Source organism: Mustela erminea, chromosome 8, assembly GCF_009829155.1.
Source record: "Mustela erminea isolate mMusErm1 chromosome 8, mMusErm1.Pri, whole genome shotgun sequence".
In the NCBI taxonomy this organism is placed as follows: Eukaryota; Metazoa; Chordata; class Mammalia; order Carnivora; family Mustelidae; genus Mustela; species Mustela erminea.
Window position 1 is genome coordinate 61,771,010 of NC_045621.1, and position 13,226 is coordinate 61,784,235.

Here is a 13,226-nt window from a genome sequence, read left to right on the forward strand (position 1 = left end):
TTCTTGGTCAAAGCCAATTTAGAGAACTAAACTATAAAAATATTGCTATGTATTTCCATGACATGCTGTTCCTGTTTTGCAGACTTAAAAACTAAAGCAGGAGATGCTAGAGTAATTCACCAAATGACCAAGGTCATTTAAGACAATAGCAGACCTGGAAAGGTTATTACTATTTCATGATCATTCTGTCCTTTTCTAGATCTTTCTAGCTCTGTCATCCACCTTTAAATAGCTTTATAAAAAAAAAAAAACTAATGGACTTAATGGGCCTTTACATTTAATATATACTAAGTTTATAGACTATAGTCTTTTTATGGGACACTCCTTATTTTACTGGTATTTGTTTTAATTGCTAGCTATTTCTATATTCCTTATGTTTATCTATTTATTTTCCTTACTGTAAATTATTTCATTACATCCATTCATTCAAACTTTACATACATGTAGTTTTTATTTCCAATTTCACACCCCTTGCCCTCCCTCTTTCAAGAATTTGGAAGTAATTTGGTTTTCTGCTGATTCTTTCCTTCCATTTGGCAACCATTTTATTTCACTGTTTTTGAAGTGATGCAGTAAAAGAAAAATGGCTGCCTTTTGTTTATTTCCTTGTACATTAACATGATGACATCATCAAGGATATTAACTAGGATGTACATATCTTTAAAAACCTAGAGGCATGCTATAATACATGAGCACTCTGTTTCCCTTTTTCCTTTAATGCCCCAAGGTTTTGAAGCTTTAGCGTAGCTCTTGTGTGCAGAGGAAAAAAATGAACATGAGCATTTTTGAACAAATGCATTAAAATGGTGGCATTTAAAACATATCTGAATAGTTTTCAACGTTAGGAAAAGTCCACCAAAAGGCATTTATTTAAGTCATAAGACATTCTAAATCAATGTTAGCCCAACAAAAATATATTGTAAAGAACCATGTTAGGTCATTGTATTTAGGGACTGGGCTATTTAGCTACAGTTACTTAGTCTGGCTTAAAATTATTTTTAAAAAATTTCAATTGACACTAAAAATTTTAAGTTGTAATTGTTTCCAGAAAATAATTTCTTATTAATGGAAGGCTTAAACAGGTATATATGTTTACTATTTTTAAGATTACTGAATTATTTACAAACACTATTAAAATGTACTGTATGACTATACAGAAAATTTATTTTCTGGTCTTCATTTATGGTGCTTCTGCCTTTTCTGTCTGTGCTCTTTGTTGCACTTTGCATGTATTTGTCATAAAATTTCAACTGAGATTAACAAGCAACAAGCTTTTAATTACCAATTCAATGTAGACAGATTATTAAAGAGATAAGAAATCAATTTTTTTCATCAAGTTCCAGTAAGTAAGTAGCTTTTTCATTTGGAGATCCACAATCCATTTTTGAATGTGAAGAAATGATTTGGGGCAATTATTTAATTATTGAAACATTTAAAAAATGCTAATCTGATGATATATGTATGTACATGTGGAGACATGTATGTACATACACACATGTGGGTATACAGCAGAAAATTCCTGTAAATGTTAAAGAGCTCTGAAACTACTTGTTAACACTGAAATCAGATAAGGTAAACCATATGCTTTATTGAGGTAAGCTGTCTAGAATAAGTTACTGCATTTTAAGAATTAATATGAAACACATGTCCTTTAGATCTTTAAATTGAAATCTTCATTGTTCTTTTAAGTCAGCTGTTCTAGGAATGTGTCATCTTTTGAGAAGATAAATTAATCACCTCACCTTCCTCATTTATATACATCAATAAGAGACTCACCCTCTTATCTACTTTATCAAAAGTAATTAGAATAACTCTATTTTTATTCACATATAGTATCTATCAGGGATTGAGATTTTCTACTGAGGAGATTTTGAGGGAAACAGCCACTTATCCTTTTAGAAAATAACCTCCTCCAAGAAAAAGAAACCCCAGCAATCTAAAGGTTAAAACACACTGTCACATCATTCAGTTGAGCAAGGCTCTTTACTAACATTTATACAAAAGTACTTTCAGAAAGCAGAAGGTAGAAAACCGCTTTTTGCTAGTTCCCTTTCCTTAAATTATTATTCAGCCTCTTATTCAAATAAAATCTAGTTAACTTCTTTTGAATGCCTGCTCAAACATTTTCCATAATAATAATAATAAAAAAAATCTTGTGAAAGGATTTCCATAAGTCGGGCTGCATTAATGACTTAGAGCAGCTTCATAATCTGTTATTCCTTCCTCCTAGCAGACCTCAGCTGATAAAAATATCCATAGACACAGTGAAGTCAGTGGCATGCCTGGCTTTCTCAGACAAAACTCCCATGTGATCACATATAGGCAGCCTCAGTGAGGCTGATGCCGTGCAGCGAGCAGTAGGTAATGAGTCTTTGTGCAGAGTGAGGCTCTTGTCGCTGAACAATAAAGCATACGGTACCAGCAATAAAACACAGGGCTGGCAAATTTAAGAAGATTCCGCTGAACCAGGAAGAATAGTGCCTTCGGTGATGCTGACACATATTATAAAATGATAATCAATTTATTTTGGATTCTAATGAATAAAGAGTGCAAGGACTAAGACTACAGCTATTTGAACAGGTCAGTGATTTTATAAATGACTCCAACACTTCCTTGTGTTGGATTGGATTTAAATTAGGATGGGCTAGTGTGTGTTTTCCCTTAAACAAAAACTTTGCAAGGTATTTGCAGTGTGTAATATGAAGGATACACATGAATTGACCCAATGTGATTAAATTGTTGCTGTAGTCAGATGTGTTAGAGAAATGTTTATATGATTGTAGTAAACCGAAAAGTTATTTATCCTATTTAAAAATTGATGGGTAAGAAAAAAATGCATCTGATGATTTCTAATCTTCTATATATGCAGAAATAATATAAATCAGAATGCTACTAATAAATTGCTCAAATAAAAAGCTTCACATTTATTTTTCCAGTGTTAAAAAATCCTGTATTATAATAGTTCACATGTCTTCTAAATTGATGATGTATCATTCGGATTTTTATTGATGCCTTTCTGTACACTGCAAGAGGAAGGTTTGGCATGTTTAGTTATTTAAATGAAAAATTTTTAAATAAGAGAATTTTAAAACGTTAATAATGCTACTGTTAGAACAATGCATTTTATATTTAACTACAGTAATATATATCTATGTTGGTTGTGTGCCTGTTATTTTTCATTTTATGTATCTTTGGATAAGTGGAAAATACTTCATAAAACCTTTTATTTTATACATATCACTCACTAATGGAGAAAAACAAATTAGCTTAATTTTCAAAAAAAGAAGGGGTTAATTTTGTGATGATGCATATTTCCATTGACTCACCATTTAGAAAAGAATCTGTGCCTTCATGTATATTTATAAAAAATATGCACACACATGACCTTCTGTATCTAGAAAATAACCACTTCTTGGGTTTATGAGCAGTAGAGAAGTTTATGTTTGAAATAGCGAGATTGCTGTGTGTAGGAAGACAAGGGAAGAAATAACTCTAGCAAATAATAGCACAACACTGAACATCCTTGCCAAAGACAGACAAGCATTACTGCTACATGAATCTTTAAATTTCAATACCTAGTTTAACTTTGCTCTACATTTTTACTGCTGTATTGTTTGAAAGGCATCTTGGGAGCTTAATTCTTAACAATTAATTTCTCGGACACCATTTAGGATGATCGCCTTTAAGACACTAGGGCACATTTAACATTTTATAGATTTACTATAGTGACTTCGTGTATGTGTACAGTAACTAAAAGATATTTATTCTTGTAAAATGCTGTTTAAACCACCACCACCTCCACAAGACAAAATACCCCATATCCCTAATTATGCCGGCAATATGTATGCCAATGGGAAAGAAAATAGCTATGTTTCAAAAACAAGAGAAGTTAATGAAATTTTTAAATTGGTTTTCCACATGTATTTAAATGAAGTATTTGACTATTTGGGTTTCCTTGGTTACCATAGTTGCTGCTGACAGCTTCTTTTGGTGGGGAGGGGGGAAAAGCAGGACTCTAAAACAAAGAGTTAAAAACACTTATCCATTAATAGATCTGGGGTCTGTGATGCTGGCAGCCCAGGAAGTCCGTGCCCACTCCCCATCGCCTGTTCCATCCCTCTGGTGATTCAGGTATTAGGCACAACTGCGGTTCCACACTTCCTTACCCAGCATTCCGTTTCAGCTGCTGGAGGGCTGCCTGAGCCTTATGCAAATGAGACCAGCTCTGAGGCTTTGACTGCAGAAGCGAGGGTGGGGGAGTGGGGGGGGGTGCAGAAGGGAGTTCAAAGGTCACAGGGCTGGTGGAAGGCTGGATCAGTTGGCCGAAAAAAATGCACGGGGCTTCTCTGCAGCAGTGTTTTGCAGCAGTTAAATGAAGTGTGCTTTATTTCTCAGAGGGAAGATTTTACAGCGTGTGCCGTAGTCGTTTAAAGTGCACGCAGGTACGGTGACAGATTTCATGATGCGCCTAATTTTATTTCTATAAAAGACACTGATGAGGACTGGCTATTTTAATTCATTGCGGAAATTGGCAAGGCGTTCTCGGTATTCAGCTTCCCTTAAGTAGTTTATTAAATCGTCTTAATGTTGTGTGTGGTTTTTTTTTTTTTCAATTGGAAACATGGGTGTTTTGTTCCAATGGGATAATTTCATGTGAGGAAAACATTGAATTGGGGCTTCTAAATAATTTTATTTTTTGGAAAGTTTTTGATGGCAGAGAGATGTCTGGGTTGAGACATCTAGATAAATAAATATGAAGACTTACAACTTTGACGGAATTTTCCCATTTTTAAAAAATGTATTTTAAATTAGACCTGGGTTCGTAGCCTAAGATTCTTGTGAGGTATCTTCAATTAAATAATGTAATTCTTTTGTTCCATCCCACAAGACATCATAAGGACAGTTTTAATAAGTTGTATTTTCATTTCATTTTAAGAGAGAGTTTCGGTTTTGATGGTGTTCATTCTACATTTATTGCTTATTTAGGGGTTATATTTTTTAAATGCTTCTGTAATTTTTCTAGTTGTAACTAATTTTCTTTGGGACTTTTTAGACAATGCTATTTTGAACTCAACATGTTCAACTTTCTATGACTTTTCCTTTCAGTTAAGTCTGGATTGTAAAGTGATTCTCAAATGTCACAGGCAGGACAAAAGTCCTCTTTTTCCATGCACTAAATATCACACTTTGGTAAAATGTGTGATTACATCATAGTAAAGTCTGACCTGTACCAAACAAATGTGTACTCACTTTATTGTTCATAATGTTTTTTTATTTCCAAAACATATTTTTAAATAAACTTAATTAAAGCAGCATGATCAGACGTTTATCCATGTCATTAAAAATTTTAAATGTATCAACTCAGCAGTTAAAATGTTGATGGGGGAAAAAAATGTTACCTAATTTGCATCAAGCGTGCATCTGTCTATATTACAGGTTGTATGTGTATGAAAATTTATGTTGGAAAGATGAAGAGACAAAATAATGTTTAGTCATGAAATTACTGCTTTATGCTTTTTTATTTGCATAAGATTTTAAAATGAATTCTATGAAGCTTACATACAAAGAGCTAATACATATTTAGATAAACTTAATTACTTTCTTTGCACTGAAAAGAGGGCGTTAATTTTATTATAATGATTAAGGCTTAGTAGTTTGGCAACAATATCTTTTATTTAAAAATGGGGGGTGGGGTGGGTAGAGGGTAGACCAAAACAGGAGGATAGCTGTTTTAAACAGTGAAGGACAATTATTTCAAATATCTGTGAAATGCCTTTGTGGTAGTCACTTAGGGCCTGATTCTTAGCCTTTATCACTTTGTGGGGACATTATGACATTTATCCTGAATTCTGAGGTTAATTTGGGAAAAGGAATTCATATTTTGTGTGAGTTTTTTATAAATGCAAAAACTGCTATTTTTTTCTAAACTCTTTCTCTTTTGAAACTTTCAGTAATGACTGCAACTAAAAGGGTAGATTTTAAAGAATTTCCTTCTTATGTTGAATGGAATATGCTGTCCTCTGGCCCAAACAACATATTTGTAGACCTTTGTTTTACATATATATAAATATGTGTGTGTGTGTATATATATATATATAAAGTTATATATTCTGAAATAAATATGTGTAGATGCATTTTGTATATGTTATCTATTATATATTATATCTATAGTGTATGTTATAATACATATATGTTATATACATACATAGCCAAATAAAATCTTTCTTATGGTTAACCATATTTAATCAAACAATTCTGAAACACAAAAATTTTTATTTTACTTTTACCTCAGGTCATGCCCACAGTTTGTCTACTAACCTCTGTGTGTGTTCTAGGCAGAGCACAGTGAGAAGGGAAGGGCCCAGCATAAATTCATTGAGGCAGTCCAATACTGTTAACTTTTAAGTGCAACCAGTATCAGGTAGCACATTCTGAATATAGAAATAAAAACAGTATGGGCCAAAGAAGAAACCCTGTAAAGGTTCTTGGAGAAAACCTGGTAACAGACAAGTGTGAAATAAAGAGAATTGTGCTTCCGTAAGCCACGAGAGAGCTATGTATGTCCTGCAGCAAATTTATGGCTTTGAATATCCTGGATAATTTATGTCTCTATGCAAATTCAGTCAAAACTTTGAAGTCTTTTTTGCATTAGCTTGAGCGTACTACTTCCATACAAATCTCAGCAGCACGGACATAGTAGGTTCATGGACTGGATATTTAAACATATGTAGGAAAATGTGCTTTGTGTCAATGCAGTTCAAATCAAAATTGTAAAGTAGAAGAGTAAATAGAGTAAAATAGAACAAATCATTGAAGGATACGCAGTTAGTGGACTTGAAGAAATGGTGTTATATCAGATTCCAAAGAAATCTTTAATGATTTTTCAAAAATTAATTTCCTGCTTTCTGATTACCAGTCTGTCTTTGTCATCACTCAAAACTAGAGACCATATTGTGAGCTTGGAAAAGATTTTAGGGCAAATATGTTTTACTCAGTCTAGCAGTATGGAACGTAGTCTAAAATCCACAAATAACTGTTGTCATCTTAAAATCACATGTGTAAGTTTTAGGTTGTATTATCACTGTATATGTCCCTTTCCTGAAATTCTGGTTTCTATAAAATAGAAATAAGAGCAAAATGACTTATAATATATAAAAGGAAAATGTCCAAAATAATTGAGTATTCAAAACAACCACATTTATTTCTTTTAACCTGACATTTCTTAGGAAACAAGCAAAATAAATGATTGCATTTTTTAGTTACCTATTCTGGAATTGAAATAGAATTATATTCATTTTATAGAAAAGTATAATAAGATTATAAAGTGATCTTAAAGACTTACTTTTATTCCATATTATTAAACACATGACAATGCTATAGTAATACTTTGTCTAGAACAGTTGGGAAATAATCTGCACTAAATAAACCAATTTTCCAAATAGGTGAAGTTTATAGCCTTAATGGCCAGTTTTTAAAAATATTACTTGCTTTCAGGGACACAAAGTATAGAACGTATCATTCTGCTTTGTTGAGCAAGTAGAAATCAGTTTAGGCTTTTCTTCACAGTGTAAGGATCATTATTTCCACCATTACATTGGACTTACTGGAAAAGATAAAACTGCTTCCCAACTGTTCCCTAACACCAAATGGTGTTGCTATTATATGTTTTTGGTATACAATTGTATATGCTTTTTATATATTTTATATGCTTTTTATAATTTTACTCTTTTCTCATGTTACTACTTTTTATTTTTTAATACAGTTAATCATTGCTCTTTATCTGAGAACAATTTAAAAATCAAGTTTATACACTCTGTCTTACATCTTTTAGGCTTTGGAGGGCAAAGGGAAGGAGATAAACATTTCTCCTTACTTTTCCTTTGTACCGAACTTCTGGTCTGTGTGTATACACAGTATTATAAGCACAGGGACATAAAAAATAAAATTTATCTTAGTTTTTCTTATGTTCAGGATATTGAAAACCATGTTTGAACTGCAGTTCTTATTACTGCAGTGAGAATCTGGCGTATTTTATCATCCACAGGAACTTGAGGAATCTCTAACAGGTATACCTAAGAAAACACACGGACCAATTTTTTTTCTGGCATTTGACAAAACATTGGTGCCACATATCTATTCTTACCAACTTTAGAGGCTGTGGTCTATTTCATTCTCAAATCCTGGGGCTCTGAAATTTACTACCTCCTACCACCATGCTAGTTAGGAAGAGTTATTGCTTGAACAATCTTTTATCTCCATGCAAGTTTATGAACCCACATATTGATGCAGAACTGTATGTCGTGTGTGTGAACGTGCATTTTCTCTAATCACATACAGAAAAAGTAAGACAGCTGAGCCATCAATCTTCATTTCTTTGAATATTCACTAATACAATGTATGTGTTAAGATATACAAAGTAGCTAATGCCAGGCTAGCAGGCCAGGGTTCTTAGTTCTCAAGTTTTCTATAAAAACCACTGCAGCGTTCTTATGCAGTAACATCATCCTACGGGGTGGGGGGGGGGGGGACGACACTGTTCTATTCAAAACAACTCACCAGGTTCTGACAAATAACAAAGAACAACATGAGGCTGCGATTTGAGAAGGGAAATAAACTGAGTGCAGAAGAATCATACAATTAAATTAAATGATATCCCTGAAAATAAGCAATGATTTCAAAACCCACAAGTAGAGGGGGGGCCTCGGGACTTATTTTTTTTTAATGTTCATTAAGCTCCAATAATTGTTTACTGCCATCTTTATCTGTAGTCATGCTGAGTAAAGCTATAGCTAAATGGAAGTTAAAGTGTATTCACGAGGTGTTAGTGTTTACATATCCTCTTCAGTCTCCCAGAGAAAGCAAAGGTAACTACAAATAGCGCTCTGCCAGAAACTGGCTTCTTGATTGATGGTGTCGCTTTAGCACACAATGTATTGGATCATTCTAAAGCAATCACAGCTGTTGATGACAAGAAGCTTTGTATTTTTATATGGTACATCTTTTGGTATATGTGAGGCAAGTTGTTTTTGTTTTGTTTTGTTTTGTTTAATGTTAACTGTTCTCAGACGCTTTGGAGTTCCTGTCATCCTTCCCATTTCCATTAGGTCCATAGGTGGTCTCATACACTCTGAAGTGCTTTGAAGATGTGAAGGAATGTTGGTTGCATGAACTTAGTGTCAAAAGATACTCTGTAAGAATGAAAGCGAGTCCAAAGTACTAGGGGAAAAATGCTTCCTATTCTGGTCTTCTTTTGCCCATTAGCATTTTAAACAAACCTCAACAAATCTGGGTAATTTTGTTTAATACAGAAGTGCCTTATAAATTTAGGGCAATTCATGAACAACCAAACAACCAGGAAAAATATCATATTGTTTTCTTGATAGGTAAATGCCTTTACTATGTAGTTTCTTGGGTATGTGAGTTCAAACTATGATGAAGAGTGTGAAGAAGCTGAGTAGGAGAGTGGTTAAGGGCTAAGGCTTAAATTCCAACCCTGTGTCACTTCTAAGACATGGTCTGCCACTCAGAATCCATGTGGCCGTGGGCATGATATTGAAATCTGTAAGCCTTGTCTTCATCTGCACAGTGGAGTACATTATCTCGATGGTTTTTATGAAAATGAAATGGCATGATGCATGCCTGGCACATAATAAGAACCTTGTAAATGATAGCTAATACTATCATTTTTCAACCCAAAGGAGTTGATTCCCTGATGCTGATAAGTCAAGTTCTGCTTAAGCCTATAGTTACAGAGACTCTTAATGAAACATCATAGATTTCAACAGATGAGGAAGAGACCTGTTTTCCAAAAATAGGAACTCATGAGCAATTTATTGGCGGCCATACCTCCCTGGTACCATCTTGTATTCGGATGCAGCAAGTAGAGAAGACAGTACCACAGTGATCAAAGTTCAAACTATACGTGGCTTCGTAGATACCTTGAATCTTGCCAACTGGAAGCATAGTCTCCACAAAAATCCTCACATATGTTATGGCAATATGTACTTCCATAAGCTCTCGTTTTATATCCTTTATTGCTTTAAAAATCTTCATCTACGTGTCTTTGCTCTACTTTTTTTCTCCATTTCCATGTTGACTATAACTAAGGTGTTAGTCATTCATCTGTCTGCTCCATCCAGATTTCCTGTCTCATCCCTAGACTATGAACTTCTCAATTATAGAGAGCTCCTGGCACATAGTAGATGCCCAAGAAAGGTTTGCTGATCCTAGCTAATGAGTTAAACGGGCTAATTTCTCTGAATTATGAAACAGTCACAGGTTTGCTGTTTTAAAGTTCCTCAAGACCAGAAGGATGTTTAGAAATATTCTATCAATTGATGTAGTCATAAGGTTTTTCAGAAGAAATTTAGTAATGTCCTTAGAGGGGTTTTTTGATAAACATACATGGGTAACAAATGTTGGATGAATTGATGGGGAGGAGGATCATGGGTCTTGCTTTTGTAAACTTGTTTGAATGGTAGAACTTCTTTAAATAATGAGTTTCCAGGAGATTGTATGAGTTTGATGTGACTTCTATTCTGAACCAATTTTAATCTGTGCCAGTCGAACCTTCCATTGAGACCTGAAAACCCAGGTATTTAATCTTACACTCTATATTATTTTTACTAACTGCTCCACAATGTAATGTTAGCTAAAAGTTAAATAACTTGTTCTGTGCCTTAGGTAGTAAAAATCTAGATCTTGTCTAAGGTGGTGATTCATTTTTAAAGAATGTCCAAAGTACTTTTTCCTACTTATTCCAGTTTTTGAAATCTCCTTTGTTTTTTACACATTAACCTTGGCAGGATCACAGTGTTTGGATGGGTATGGTCTTAAAGTGCGGCCATATATTACCCTGATGTCCACTTCAGAGTACTTTATGAGGAAAATGTTTTCAAGGTTCCTTTCCCTTTGGACTATTCTGATGCTTGTTGTGAAGGAAAAGGATATCATATCCCTTAAATACCCTTTGATCTACACTGGCTAGTCTACTTTATTATTTAATCAGAAGCTTTCTAAAAGCCTGACAAGAAACTTCTTAAGTGCTAAGGAGGAAAAAAAAAATGTTGTCTTTCAGTGTCGCCATTATAATTCTAAATTCTTCTACTCTGTGAAATCTTTTTTCCCCCCTTAATGCAGTAAGTCTTGCTATTCGCCCAAGGAATTAGGCTAAGTACTGTTCTGTAGTCTTAATAGCAAGAACATAAAATAAATTTTTCATTGACACTTTTCTTAGAGTAGGAAAAATAGGCTTACAATGGACACTTGATCAATTCTCAACAGTTTTAAAAGCCTTATCATGTTCTTGGTTAGTTTTTTCTGCTCTTGCTAAGTAAAAGAGTTAACCTGGAAATTGACTTTAGGGACGGACATGGACTTCTAATTCACCTGTATTCTAGTATGCCATCTTGCCAAATACCAACTAGTGATCAATGTTTAGGGTTAAGAGGCATAAAAACCAATTTCCATCTTTCTTATACTGGTACTAATCTTAATGGCAGGTAAAGTGGAAAACTTCTTGGGCTCCCTCCCCGCCAGCCAAATAGAGTCATAAAGAACACTCTTACCCTTAGTAATGGTGGAGGACCATTCATCAGCAAGGCCTTTATCAGCAAAGCCTAAGTCAATTTAGCCTTTGGCTTTTGCATACAGTGAGGGAAGAGGGTATGGACAATTAAGAGGCACCCATCTTTGATGGAGGCCATGGTTCTTATCATTTAACTGCCAGGTAGTGGGTAATGCATCAGAGCCTGTTCTTACCAGTTATGTCTGCCCCCTTATTTTGACCGAAGTGGAAATTGAGACCCAAGGAGATAATCCTCTTACTTAAAATTAGGCCACTTGTTAGTAGCTGATCCAGGATTAGACTCCAATTTGATGACCATTCATTTACCGAGCAAGCACTAGAGTACATATTCAGTCCAGGAGGAACCTTACAGTGAAGTGTTAGAATATGGCAAGTCAACCAGCAATTATGATACAGTTTGAAATGTACCACATGCTGTGAATGCAGAGAGGTCACTTAACCTACAATGCGATGCTGGCCATGAAATACTTTTCAGAGAAGTTTGGATCAGACCTCTTGGGAAAATGATCTAGATTTCTGAAATCTCAGTTTCCTTTTTTTCAAATTACCTTGCAGAATTGGGAAAACAATTGCATAGAGAGAATTGGTGCAAAGGGTCTAGCCCATAGTAGGTGTTCACTAAAAGCTCTGACTGGTATTATAAATGGAACCAGGCAATCTAGTTACCTTTTAGGAAAGACAGACACTGTTTGGGGGATGTCGTCCTGCAACCCAGAACCATTCACCAAGCTGCAAATTTCCAGAGGAGGTCAGTTTGGTTTCAGGTAGTTGTTTTAGAGTAGTAGGTAGCAACCAAGAGAACAGTGAAGAAAGGAGCCCCTAAAAGTGATATGGAATGTCCCCTTGAGATTCAGTGGGCCCCCCCAGTACAGATGGCAGAAGGACCTGCTGGAAGGACCCCTGCCCTTGGCAGTGGATGACCCTCGTGGTAAAAGGAACAGGAGGCAACAGATTCTCAAACTTTTTTGATGCTTTGAACTAATGTGTTCACAATGAATCATTTCTCCGAGTTCTGGATATCCACCAAAGCTGGAGAAATGGTATAAATCACCAGAGTTGGGGTCCTTAACCAGAGTCCATGGATAGATGGCATACATTTGTGGCTTATGTGCACTTTTTTCCTGGGGAAAGCTTTCATTTCTTTCATCAAATTCTCAAGCTGCAAATCAGCAAGCTGCAAACATTTGGAGATCCAAAGCACATAAAATAACTCAGACCTTTAACTCAAGGTCACAGGCAACTCTGGCACAAGGAATTCATACATAATTGGGGAACCCTGCAATCATTTCTCCAACAAAAATATTCATTAGACAGGAGTGACCCCAGGGTTCTTGGCTTAAGCAGGCACCTGGGCAAGAGAGGTGTATTCGGCCAACTTGAGCTTCCCACATTGGCAAACCACCAGCAGCATTTTTCACATTGGTGGTGCCCCATGGAAACACCTTGCAGGATTTTACCTTGTGAAATCATTGCCAAATCCCTATCTTCTTGGCCGCAGATATGTTCGTTTCTTGCCAAATGGGTTAAAGCAAAAATGGTCCTAGTTTGTGGAAGAAGATAGCCTCTCTCTCTCTCTTTCTTTTTAAATAAGAGAAATGCAGGCACAACATCTGATGCCAGCTTTTTAAAATGATGATTT

At 35.1% G+C, this 13,226-nt stretch overlaps 1 protein-coding gene across 7 annotated transcripts in view; it reads left to right on the plus strand.

Moving 5' to 3' along the window:
• Positions 1–13,226, plus strand: part of CSRNP3 (cysteine and serine rich nuclear protein 3) — a 205,385-nt gene that overhangs the window by 106,990 nt on the left and 85,169 nt on the right. The window contains exon 1 of one of the 7 annotated variants that reach the window (XM_032355834.1): positions 2,343–2,580. The exons of 5 other annotated variants lie outside the window; for them this stretch is intronic. The gene's annotated coding sequence lies outside the window, so the exon portion shown is untranslated. Of the gene's footprint in view, positions 1–2,342; positions 2,581–4,297; positions 4,443–13,226 lie in introns of those variants that run through there. One more of the 7 variants, XM_032355835.1, reaches the window with a different exon arrangement.